The sequence below is a fragment of the Pezoporus occidentalis genome, unplaced genomic scaffold (genome assembly GCF_034315485.1).
Source record: "Pezoporus occidentalis ecotype Australia unplaced genomic scaffold, CSIRO_AGI_Poc_V1 ctg6, whole genome shotgun sequence".
Lineage (NCBI taxonomy): Eukaryota > Metazoa > Chordata > Aves > Psittaciformes > Psittacidae > Pezoporus > Pezoporus occidentalis.
The window spans coordinates 4,229,624-4,241,648 of NW_026915943.1; the positions used below are offsets into that span (position 1 = coordinate 4,229,624).

The 12,025-nt window shown below is 40.1% G+C and overlaps 1 protein-coding gene across 1 annotated transcript in view; it reads right to left on the reverse strand.

Annotated features, from left to right (window-relative positions):
• TENM4 (teneurin transmembrane protein 4) overlaps window positions 1-11,082 on the reverse strand; it is a 1,625,418-nt gene extending 1,614,336 nt beyond the window's left edge. Inside the window, exon 1 of the mRNA XM_062639041.1 lies at window positions 10,810-11,082. The gene's annotated coding sequence lies outside the window, so the exon portion shown is untranslated. The remainder of the gene's footprint in view (window positions 1-10,809) is intronic.
• Window positions 11,083-12,025: the final 943 nt, after the last annotated feature.

The window sequence follows — 12,025 nt, forward strand, 5'->3', positions numbered from 1 at the left end:
TTAACACTACCAAGTCTACCAGACAGGCTATATCAAAAGTTTTGATCATTTCTACTTGGATAGGAAATCTGTGGAGTATTGTACTTGTGTAAAAGGCAAAGTCTATCCTGACCATTATTTTCTTTTCAGTCTTTTGGCAAATAGATCCAGAAGTGCAGGATTGCAGGTTAGAAAGCCATTTCCAGTTAATTCCAGCTTTCTGATCTATGAAAGAAGGAAGATGAATACAACATTTCTTAGAAGGATTCTGATGGGAAACATCAAGTCATATCCTTTAGTGTATTGAATCCAGGAAAATATTTTTGGACAAAATATTGACAAGAAAAAATATAAGAATATCTTATATGTTATGCCAGCAGTCAGATTCATCCACTTGAACCAGCAGTATCCTGTAATCATCTACTACGTCTCTTACCACCCTCATGAATCTGAAACTGTACATACCACCGCCATGCAAAAAATGCCAGCTGGTTGAGGAGATACTAGGTAGAAGAGTGGACTCTCACTTATTACAGCACATATGGTACATGATAGAAAACAAAACCATCATGAAAATAAACTTCATCAGAATTTGAAAACTGAGACAAGAGATTGCTTCTTCACCTTTCTATACATGTAGGAAAGGGACTGAGCTTGTCTGTTTCATTTCTCTTTCAGATTATAGTGGGGTAATCCTATATTTATTTCATGGCCTCACACAGCTATAACAAATCCAAAGCTCTAATGGATAAAAGCTGTGTAGCACCTCTTGACTAAATTTGTCTGCTACAACAGTAGTGTGTTCCTCTTTGTAAAAAATGGTTTTCGAACTCAGCTTTGAAGCACAAACTTTCCTGATACCATCAAAGCTAAAGGGAATTCTCACCTCTCCAACAATTCTGCTCTAGTTTCAGTAAGGTTAAACCTGAATATTTAAAAGTGAATACACTATTTTACGCTTATTATCACAAGACCAATTCTAAATGGAACTGGCTTTTATTTGCTTCGTTGTTGCTTTTAAGGAAGAAGATTTTGAGACTGATACTTTAGTTTTCAATTTTGAGTTTTTATTATATAGAAGACTTGTATTTTCAAGCTTTGCCTCAACGCTCTGAAGGCTGCAAGCGTTTTTCCCCAATGAAACTTGTGATTCATATGTAATGACTTGCCTCCAGGAGTGAATGCTTTAAGAACAAGCCCATATATCATGGAACATGAAATGTCTGATCAGTTAACTCTTGGGAGAAAGGATGTTGACTGTTCTTATACCTAGAAATGAGCTTATTGTCACCTGTACTTGCTTTCAAGTAGCTTGGAGAATTCTCAACAGCCACCAGTTCTTCACTCACGCTTTTCAGGTGTTTCTGAGCATCATTGTTATTTTTAGTGCCCAGGATCAGTCTTCACAAAGTTTATACTCTTTAGCAGAAGCCCACTGTCTTCTGCTCATGCAAAATCATGCATAGGTCAAATGAAGCTCTGTTGCTTGTGCCACACCTAGGTTTAACAAAATCATCATTGAAGTAATTTCTTGTAATACTACACAGAAAAGGACTCAGCATTATACCTCTGAGAAACTTTGCTCTTGCTGAGAATCCTGACCCGAATGATTAAATCTGGTCATCTACATACACTTGCTTGCCAGTGTTTGAAAAGCTGCAGCTGTAACTGTAGTTGCTCAAATATATGAAACTTTAGGTACCTCTGGATCAATCTGGCTACTTAAAAAAAGGTCAAGGTGGCTGAGTAGAGACAGCAGCAAATGAACACCCAGCACCTATGGACCCTGCTCCTCCTCATGCCGTGAGCAATCAAGGGTTTCTTTGCAAAACCTCTCCCCATACCATTCACTTTTCTCTGATGTAAATTATTACTATTAAGAGTGGCATCTCCTGCAAAGTGCCCTGAGACTTCTCAGTAAATATCAGAGTGGAAGTTCTGCTTATTCATTATTTTAGACATCCAAAAGTAAAGATATCAGTGTAAATTGACAAGTGTATAGAGTAAGGGTAATCAAAATAGTGGAGTTGAATCTGTGTCCTCAGAAAACAGTTTGTATCTGGAATAAGATCAAAGTTCATTGTAATAAAAGTGTCTCCCTCAAACATTTGTACAACAATGACTACACAGGCACACATGCAGCAGCCATTATTTCCTCAGCAACAGCAAAAATGCAGTCCCAGCTTTACCCAATACTAGATTTGCCTGATTTTCTCTCTCTTTGAGATGTCATCATGGAAACAGTCTTGATTACTTAATGTTTCTTAAAATGGTTCTAGCTTAGCTAATCAATGCTACTCTGTTGTTAAGCAGGATATTTTTCCTTTGTGAAGCAATATTGATTACCTAATTATTGCCATTAAAAGCACCCCAAACCAACACACATTTAAGCCAGTGATGGCACTGCTGCTGTTAAAGCTCTCACCAGTAATACTATTCTACTTCTATTCAGTTTACAGAGCTTCCCTATTTTTGAATGTCTTCAGCTCTCTCACTGTCCTAATATTTAGCAACTTTCTCCCTCCCCCAGCTTCCAGCAGCAGATAGTGCAAAATTAATGACAATCAATCAACAGGATCCAACAGCTTGTTCCAGAAAGCAGTGATACAAGACACAAGGAAATGGATGAGACAGAGAATATAGACACAACACCTGCTTCTAGTTTTTAGAAGTTAAAACTTAATTCCACCTCATTCAAACTTATTTTAGAAAGCAATTGACAGCAGGAAAAATTATAAAATTGGCACGAAATGAAGACTTTGGTGGTGAGAATTAAGAACTTCAAACTGTAAATTAGAATATATATGTGTATCTATATATACTGCTATTGCATCATTAGGAGAATTTGGCTCTACAGCTGTATCTATGATTATTGAAGGATTCTTCTGTTTATATTTAGCCATAAAATTGCACATACTTAAAAGGTCTGATACCTCTTTAGAAAGGGAGCAGCCAAACTGTCTGCGTCTGTAGTCATTGGGTGGTTTAACTCAAAACACTTTGTGGGATTCGCCCTAGATGACAAATCACGGCCTTCTGACTTTTCACTGTGAACTGTGTGTTTTGCAAATCATGAATTGTATATATGATGGCATATATGTTTGTGTGTGTGCATTCCCTCATGTACAGTGTATTATACATGTACCTTTTTCAATATTTATATATAGACAATGGAGTTATAGCATTTTTTTCTTTAGTTGGTGCATGGCATATATCATATACAGTGGGTTCACATTGCAGATACAGTCTGCATAAAAGATGTTCTGTATAACATCAGAGGAGTTTTTTTAAACCCTAGCTGTGCAAATGACGCCTGCATCACCCTCATGGAAGTCCAGTAACTTAAAAAAGGAAAAAAAAATTATGATCTGTGAAAAAGCAATAAAGCCTTTTGGCTCAAACATCACCGGAAAAGCTAAATAGACATGGTCTGACACCTTCTTGGTGAGGTCTGACGTGCTTTCAGGGGTGTGCAGCTTCATGATAAGATGTCAGAGGAACTAGATGATCTTAAGGTCCTTTCCAACCCGAACCATTCTATGATTCTGTGACTTAAAATAATAGCCACAGGAAGTTTTACTCCTATGTGGCCTAAGGTGTGGAAGGTGAAGAGCATTCATGGATGCACCTCAGAGCATGTTAACCAGGGCCTCAGTTGTACAAATACATGGCAAGTGATGGTCCTTACCTGTACAGCTGCAGACTAGGAACTGCACTAAGTTTTTGTGCCTGAAGGAGACAGAAAGCCCTGACTACATCATGCTTGTTTTGCTTCCTCAACCTCACACACTTCAGCAAGAGGGACAGATGAGACAGACATACTCAGGCTTATAAGCAGTCTAAACACAGACAGGGTAGAGCACAAAAATATAGCAAAAGAGGTCATAAAACAACAAAAATGGAAAGGTTTGCAGCCAGGCAGTGCTAGTAGTTGCAAGACTCATCCTAACAAGCCTCAACAGCAGCTTTCTATATATTCAGTAGAACTGGTTGGTTGATAAGCAATATGAAAGTCAGCAAATTGAATTAAATTAAACTGGTTTAAATTCAAATAAATTCTTTTGATTTTTGAGTTTTGTTTCTGCTGGAAGGACGGATTAAGTAAAAATGTTCATTTACTGCGATGTGACAGTGTTCTATGGCAACCTTAAAAATGTCTACAATTACTACTGACACAAAACAACCTAGAGGATCAACAGGGTACCAGAAAAGGGAATGGATGGAAAGGATGACAAAGAAAGAGGAAACTCTTGCATTTCTTTCTCCTTGGTACAGTTTTTCTTGCCAAGAATGGACTTAAAACTCGATTTGCTTCTTCCTATGGGACCTGGAATACTGCCACATATGTGCTCCTGCTCAGAAGCAGCATCAGCATGCTGGTCACAATCTACTTCAAAAACAAATGAGGTCCAAAAATATCTTCCTCTCTAAACAGGTTGTCTCTGAGTGTGTATGTGTGTGTGTGTGTGTATGTGTGCTTGCATGTGTGATTTATGCAAAATATCCTGTCAAAATATTCTGGTTCATCAAAAGTCTAATTTACATACATTTTTGGGACACTGTAGAGGCTGATTAACATGACGTATCGCAATTCAGAAGGAATGTTGACCGAAGCATTTTAGGAGCCCAGGATGTGGGAGCACGAGGTAGATAAGCATATGGAGCTCAGTGAATGAAACAGGAGGCTGCCTATTCTGCTATGATTTATCTTCTTCAACTTGTGAGAACTTGATGGCTTTTTGAGATAAGAGATTTTGTTTAGAAAAATCTAGCACAATGAAAAAAATCATTATAGAGCTTTCCTTACCCATCTTTGATATGCCCATCGTCCTTCACCTTTTTACAGACACAAGGATTTGGGTTTTATTAAAGAGAAAAACAACATTATAGCCTTATTTATAAATAATAAGTTAAAATATTTAATTAAAAGCCTTTAGATTTTTTTTCCTTTTATCACCTGGATTTAGAGAAACCATAACAACATTCATCCTGCCAACTAAAATTGAACGATGTCTTATATTAGGTCTTTTAAATTTATGCGATAACTTACCCAAGCATCTGAAGCTAGGTTAATTTTACATTTTCCCATTATTTATTTAATTCCTCTTATTTAATTGGATACTGACATTTCTCCAGAGTCTTAGAATATGAAAGAATCATATAATTGTTCCCTAACTGCTTTCTGCATCACCAAAACAATGTAAATACCACTCTCTTGCCATGTCTGAATCGCCAACTAGTGGAAATGTTTGCTCGTAGCCTTCCTGAAAGGAAATCACCTCATGCATTATTCACACTGCCATAGCTCTGCTAAAAAAAAACAGCATTTCACTGCAATAAGTTATTCCTCCTCACCCCCAGCAACATCCACTACAGTTAATTATTGGTTTGCAGAGGTTGATAGCCGAGAACACAGGAGACAAAGAAGGAAGTACTCACCACCCCAATGTCAAATTATCAGTTGACAGGAGACAGAATTCCATGTTATTATGACATATGTGTTATTGTTTTATAAACTTTTTTTGATGTTTTTTTCCTTTTTATAGCAAATATTTAATAGCTGCTGATACCCAGATGTCATTCCTGGGAATGAGAATTGGTAAGTGGACGTAGTTCCGATAGGACAGTAAAGATGACATTTTGATAAGTTAAGAATTATTGTTCCTCAGGAGATCCCTGGGCCACAGTTCTGTGTTTCTTCATTTCTGTCAGGGTATAATTTTACAATTATCTTCATTAAAACAGCTTGTGATGCCCTAAATCCTTTTTCACCTCTACAAGCCCTTTGAGTACATCCAAGCAGTGGCACTTTACCCCGCTTTCACTTCAGGCATTCATTCATAAATATTTCGGTTCAAATGCGAGGTGGCTTTTGGACCATTTGCTGTGATGGTCTTAACATGAATCCTTAGTTTAGATATAGGTGTACCTGAATGTTAATCATCGAGCCTATGTCAAGTAGGCACTGTTATTCCTTTTAGTTCAGTGGAGAGAGACAACCTTTCTAATAAAGGAAGATGTATTCAGCTTAAGCTATCCTTCACGCCTAATAGAGAAGGATTGGATCTTTGCAAGAAGCAACTGATGGCAGCAGATACTCTGCCATTTTTATCTGAGTGACCATTAGGGCTCATTTGTGTTTCTTAATGTGGAATGCAGTGTTACAATATGCTGCAGTATGTGCTCTGTGCCCTCCTTTCCACTTCAGAAGGACTCACGTCTCCCATAGGTGCTGCATGGATATGGATACTTAGCACTAGAAGGCAAAGCTCCCTTTCTAGCCAATAATGATCTGGTCAATAGAGTCATCAAAGCCTACAAAACTATTTAGATGACTGGACAGATGCTTATTTTTAGGTTTAATCTGGAGCTGTGTCCCACATCTGGCTTCTGATTATTCTATCATCAAGGTAGCCCAAAGGAACTTTAACGCTAAGCAGAAAGAGATATAATGAGAGGGACAGCTCAGGCAGTGCTAGATGACAGATGAACTGTATCACAGTCTGGCACTTGGATGTGTTTTTTTAATTGCCATTTCAACAGGGTTTGTGTATACCGATCATGTGAGATAAAGGAGTGGGACTTGCTGTTCATTCCCATATGTTCAGGTTAGAAACCCACTTAAGCCAAAATGATCAAGAGATGTTCTGGAGACAATTTTCTTATATGATATTTCTTTTAACAATTTACATTCAACTGGCATCACATAGCGACAAAATCCGAGAGTAAAAGGAGGGAGTCACAAGCATTGTGGTGCCTCAAGTTGAGTTTCTGACAAGATTTCTGCTGAGGAAACAGCAGAAAGTTACCTGCTAAGGATAGTATTGTGGTTAGTCTCTGGATATGATATGAAATTAACACTGCTATCAGCTGCCAGAGTGTTTCTTTAGACTATGCAGCAGATGTGTTCCTCCATGAATACAAGTCTTCTGTCTCCATCTCACAGAGGCATAGCAAGGTTGCAGACAGATTGGCACTCACTGCAAATGGATGCAATGCTTTTTCTATCTAGGAGGTGAAGATTCCTGATAACTTATTAAGTTCCTGGGATGCCACTCTTGTTTACCCCTGCAGTTTGCATGAAGGCACCCATGAGGTCCCACTGGCCAGCTCTGCTGCTCGCTGTCACCACTGGGTGTCTCACCGACCAGCTTTTTGAAGATGAGGACAGGGATGATCATTGCTGTGGCTGCACAGGGATGGAAGGAGAAATTCAAGCATCAATGGCAGCTTATGAGAAGATAGGACTGGATCTGCAAGTTACAGGGAGAAACACAACTACCTGACATCCAGCCTCCAAATGGGATGTGGACACCAACTCAGGGTTTAAAACTTCCCTTCATTATTGCAGCTGCATTTCCAAAACTGATTTCTGACTAAAGACACTGCCTAGAAGAATGGAAACCTGTTCTCCCTCCAACAGGTTAATTCTTTTCTTTTGCATGTACATCATCTTGGCTTCATGCTTTGCATGGCCATGTGAATGATGTGGAATATTGTTCCACTCAAGAGTTCAAATTGATGCTATTGATCATGCAATCAGTTAATTAGCTCTGAATGGGCTAGCGGGGATGGAGAAAAGTTCTCCTGATAGCAGACAATGCCTGAAACCACACATTTTTATGGCGTTACCTTGCAGAAAAGCATCTCACTGAAGCAGCATTAAGAAAAGACAAATTAAATAGGAGAGTAGTAGCCAGGGGAGTCTTCAAGTTAATCCAGCATGTTGCTGTAAAAAGGCTTCCCATCTGGATCCTAGTTTGCTACAGCGTTGATGCTTCATGGCATTTTCCTTCCCTTCATCTTTATTTTCGGGTATCAGTCATGAGAGATCTGGAAAACCTGCGCAGTACCCCAGTGCTGCAGTGTGTGTGTGATATAAGATGCTGTGTGGTACCCCAGTGTTCCAGTGTGTGTGTGTGATATAAGATGCTGTGTGGTACCCCAGTGTTGCAGTGTATATCTGTGATATCGGATGCTTTCAGAAATCCCTGCTAAAGTGTGTAAAAGACAACTGTCTTCTACAGCAACTTTGCATCTCTTTGTGCACCAGTAGCTTCTCATAGACTCACAGCCATGGAGTAGTGGTCATAGCAGATGCGTTAGCCCTCCAAAATACATCAAATCAGGCTCCCTCTATTTCCAGGCAGAAGGGTGGATGCTGTGTCACCCTTGTCAATCACTCCAGATTCAGGTAACTTCACTAAGCTTTTGCGAGCTGCTTCAAATCCCCCTCTTTACCTCTGGAACAGAGAAGCAGCAGCTAAAGGGACCTCTTTGCATACAATACCTCAAAACACTAGAGGGCCAGTTGGCTTGGTAAGCACAGTGCTGGGGCTGAGAGAATGTAACTTAAAACAGCTCTGGATGCTGGCTCAGTGCAGAAGAGAAACGCACTGGCAATTGCATTTTATGTGATCCACAAATCTGCTCTGAACAGGCTCAAGGGTGAGGTGGCCAAGAGGGCAAAATGAATTATCTCTTGCCTCCTCCGATGTAGTGGTGGAGGTTGGGAAGGAGCCTGACACATATATTCAAGCAGGAGAAGAGATCTTCTATGTCTTAAAGGGAAGTAAACAGGGAGGTTTTGTTTTGTCGGGGTTTTTTTCTCCTAGGCTTTGCTGAGGGGAAAGATAAAAGGTGTTTGCTCTCAAATACCTGCAGTTGTCATTGTACACAAGACAGTGATTTGTTCCTACTAAGTGAAAAGAAAAATTCTCCATTTTAACTACTTTTCCTGGAATAAAACCTTTAAAGGAACAGAGCCAGGTCCTTGGGTCACAGAAATTCAAACAGCACTAAGGGAAAGTGAGATTTTATACCAGTTTGCACCCATGTAAACAACTTCTGTTCCTGTAAACAACTTCCTACTGTTTTCAGGAGGGAAGTCTGATTTCCTCTCCCTGGAAACAGAATCTGACCCATCCAATCGGGGTGTTTTTTTCTCATATGTATTTAAATGTATTTGATGCCTGCAGTCCCTGCATATTCCTAGCCACAGCACACTATACCTACTGTGACGGGGGAATAACCAAGTAAAACAACAGAAAGTTTTCACCTAAGCAGCAGGCTGATTCATCTGTCATTAAAAATGACAGATGAAAGGGACACACAGTTTGTCCCCATCCCTTAAGAAGGAGACACTGACAGCCCACTGCAGGCTGAGGGCTGGAGCATCACAGCTCTCCGGCCAGGCTGACCTTGCCACCGGTGAGCAGCATGGTCCAGCCTGAGTGAGGACAGACTGCCAAAGATGTGACCCTGGACATCAGGAAGCTTAGATTCACTTTAAGCACACATGAATAGCTCTGCTTGTCACACTTCACAGAGGCAGGTATGCTGCAGCTCCTGACGCTTCCCAGATGCTGGGAGGGTTTTTAAGGAAATCATCACAACCAGCCTCAAGAGGGTTTCTGAGGGGTTTTTATATGTCACAGTTCCTGCCTGGGTGTTTTATTCTGCTGTGTAGTTACTGAGATCTGCAGCATGACCCGTTAATATGATATTTTTAGTAATGCAGAAGTCATTGAGATCTACAGGCAGCCAGAATTAGTTAAGTTTTTTTAGACGAATTATCTCTAGAAACACACGCACATGCACACACACTGCCTCTGTATTTTCAAGACCATTCTATTTCTACCTGCAGGGGAGGACCATCTCTGCTGCTTGTACAGTTTTGATAAATGACTATCAATCAGGGGAATTTTCCTAGGGGGAGATCAGTCAAATCACTTTCCATCCTTAAAGTACACGAGGCTTGTGGTGGGCTTCTCTGTCCCTAGCAACATCCCGAAATAAGTTTTTAGTCAGTGCAAATACAGGATGTACCGAGTTAAAATTTAATCATCATAACATTAGCAGTTTCTCGGATATGCTCAAAGGAAACTGGATAGCATTAGGGAAATAACGTCCCATGAGAGAGCAGTATGAGCTGTACTTCATTTTCATTGCTGATGACCTGTTAGCAAAAGAATCCACAAGTATAAGCAACAGACCAAGTTGGCTGCGAGTAAATAAGAGGTAGGGTCAGCTCTTTACTGCAGTACATGCTTGTCTGTATTATGTTTATTTGAGGAAACACTTATAAATTGCTTGTCACAGTACCTGAACCTGCAGAATTCTTTGATCTAAGATCCCATCCCCTTGAAAAGTCAGAATTATCATAAAAACCTTTGGAGCAAAAAACCAAACACTATGAATATTCATTCTCTTCACAGCTGTTACATTTATGGAAATGCAATAACAGCAAACTTCTTGGATTTGGCAAAGACTTTCTACCAGATGAATACATGCCAGTAAAAGAACTTAAGTGAAATGAAAAGCCTGGCTCACTCCTCTTCTCTAAAGAAGTGTGCTGCAGTCCAGAGCATTTTGAAAGTTAATGAAAGAGTCTCCTTTTTTTCAGGTTTCAAAACATGCATGCAGATTTCAGCTGGCAGGGCATCCACAGACCGTATTTAATAAACACATCAATTTGGAAGCAATGTTCCATGTCCACAGTTAAACAGCTGGTGAATGGAATTTTTGCCCTGTTAGAAATAACAGCAGTCTATTTGCTTGTGATACAGAATGCAGTCAGAGTTGTCCTCTTCCCTGAAAGTTTAATCCGGTCATATAATTTTACCCTTTAACAAACAGTCTGCATGGTTAAATAAGGGCAGTGGGGTAAAAAAAAGTTATCTGTCCATTTATTTCTATTGCTTTGATTTGTTAAAGCCCTGCTCTAGCAGCTCTCAGTGGAAAACTGCAGAGACCAGGAATGTCTGCAAGTGAGATGCACAGACAGAAACATTCAGCACAAGATGCAAGGTAAAGAAGACTGCAACCTACCTTCAGCAGGGCTCTCCTTCCTTCCCAGCCAGCCAGCTCTCACGAATGTACAATACTGATGGGACGAGGAAAGTAATTGTAAATGGACTACTGATAAGTGGATTCACGAAAACCGATGTGACAGCAGGGTGTCACTAGGTCCTTTTTAAACTTGCCTCCAGTGCTGTCTCCAGACAGAATTAGACAGTTGCTGCCAGGATCAGAGCTGAAGAAGCAAGGGTGCTTTTTGACTGCAGTTGCTAATGCTCCACTTTCAGGGAAAGCGCAGAAGTATGTGTGTGCCTGCACTAACTGCACACACTCACCAGCCTGCTACAAGCACGGAGATGTGATATGCATACTGAAAGAGCTGTGCAGGGAGGAGTAGTTCAGAAGCACACCCAAGCCCGTTCTGCTAGTAATTGCACCCTACTGACCTCCCTGAGCTGGATCACTGCAGTATAATTCATCAATAAGTCTATCATTCAATAAGCAATGGATCTGAAATTGTGCATAAGGGGAGGGGAGAGGAGGGGACAAATGCAGCTTTAAGCTTTCAAACAGCAAACTTTCAAGATAGCTGGTTTACATTTCTCTGCCCTTAATGTTCCCCCTGCAAATGTCATGGTCCACAGGTGAAGGCAATTGGATTTATTTTTAATTAATAATCTGAAAGAGGATTTCTTTAGCCATGATAAAACACATTTTTAACAGGAGTCCTTAATGAGAACTATTATTATTCTAGGGGCTATAGAAGTACCAACAGATCCCAGCTGTGAAGGTGGCCCCATAGAGCAAGGTGGTGTACTGACTCACCCTAAAAAAATAGAACTTACAGTCAGATTCGTGATGACAAATGCAAGAAATACCAGTATCTTTACTTTTCATGGGATAAAATGAGGTTCAGAGAGGGAAGAGCTATGCCCAAGGTCACACATGGAATTTAAAAAGAGATCTCCTACACTGTGCCCCAGTTTCTTACAATAAACCCAGACTGCTTCTGTAGACACAAATGACCATAACTTGAAGCAGCCCAGGCTGCTGCTAACAGCAATCTTTGGTATGAACCAAAGTGGCAACTGTTCACTTTCTGTCTTCATATCTTCTTTTTAAATGCAACATTTTCACATGAATTTGACCATGGAAACTTGACAGGTAATTCTGTTGGATTGTGCTCCAGCCTCCTCCTGGAAAAGTGAGCTGTCACATTAGCTTGCACACCTTCTTAAGCAAAACT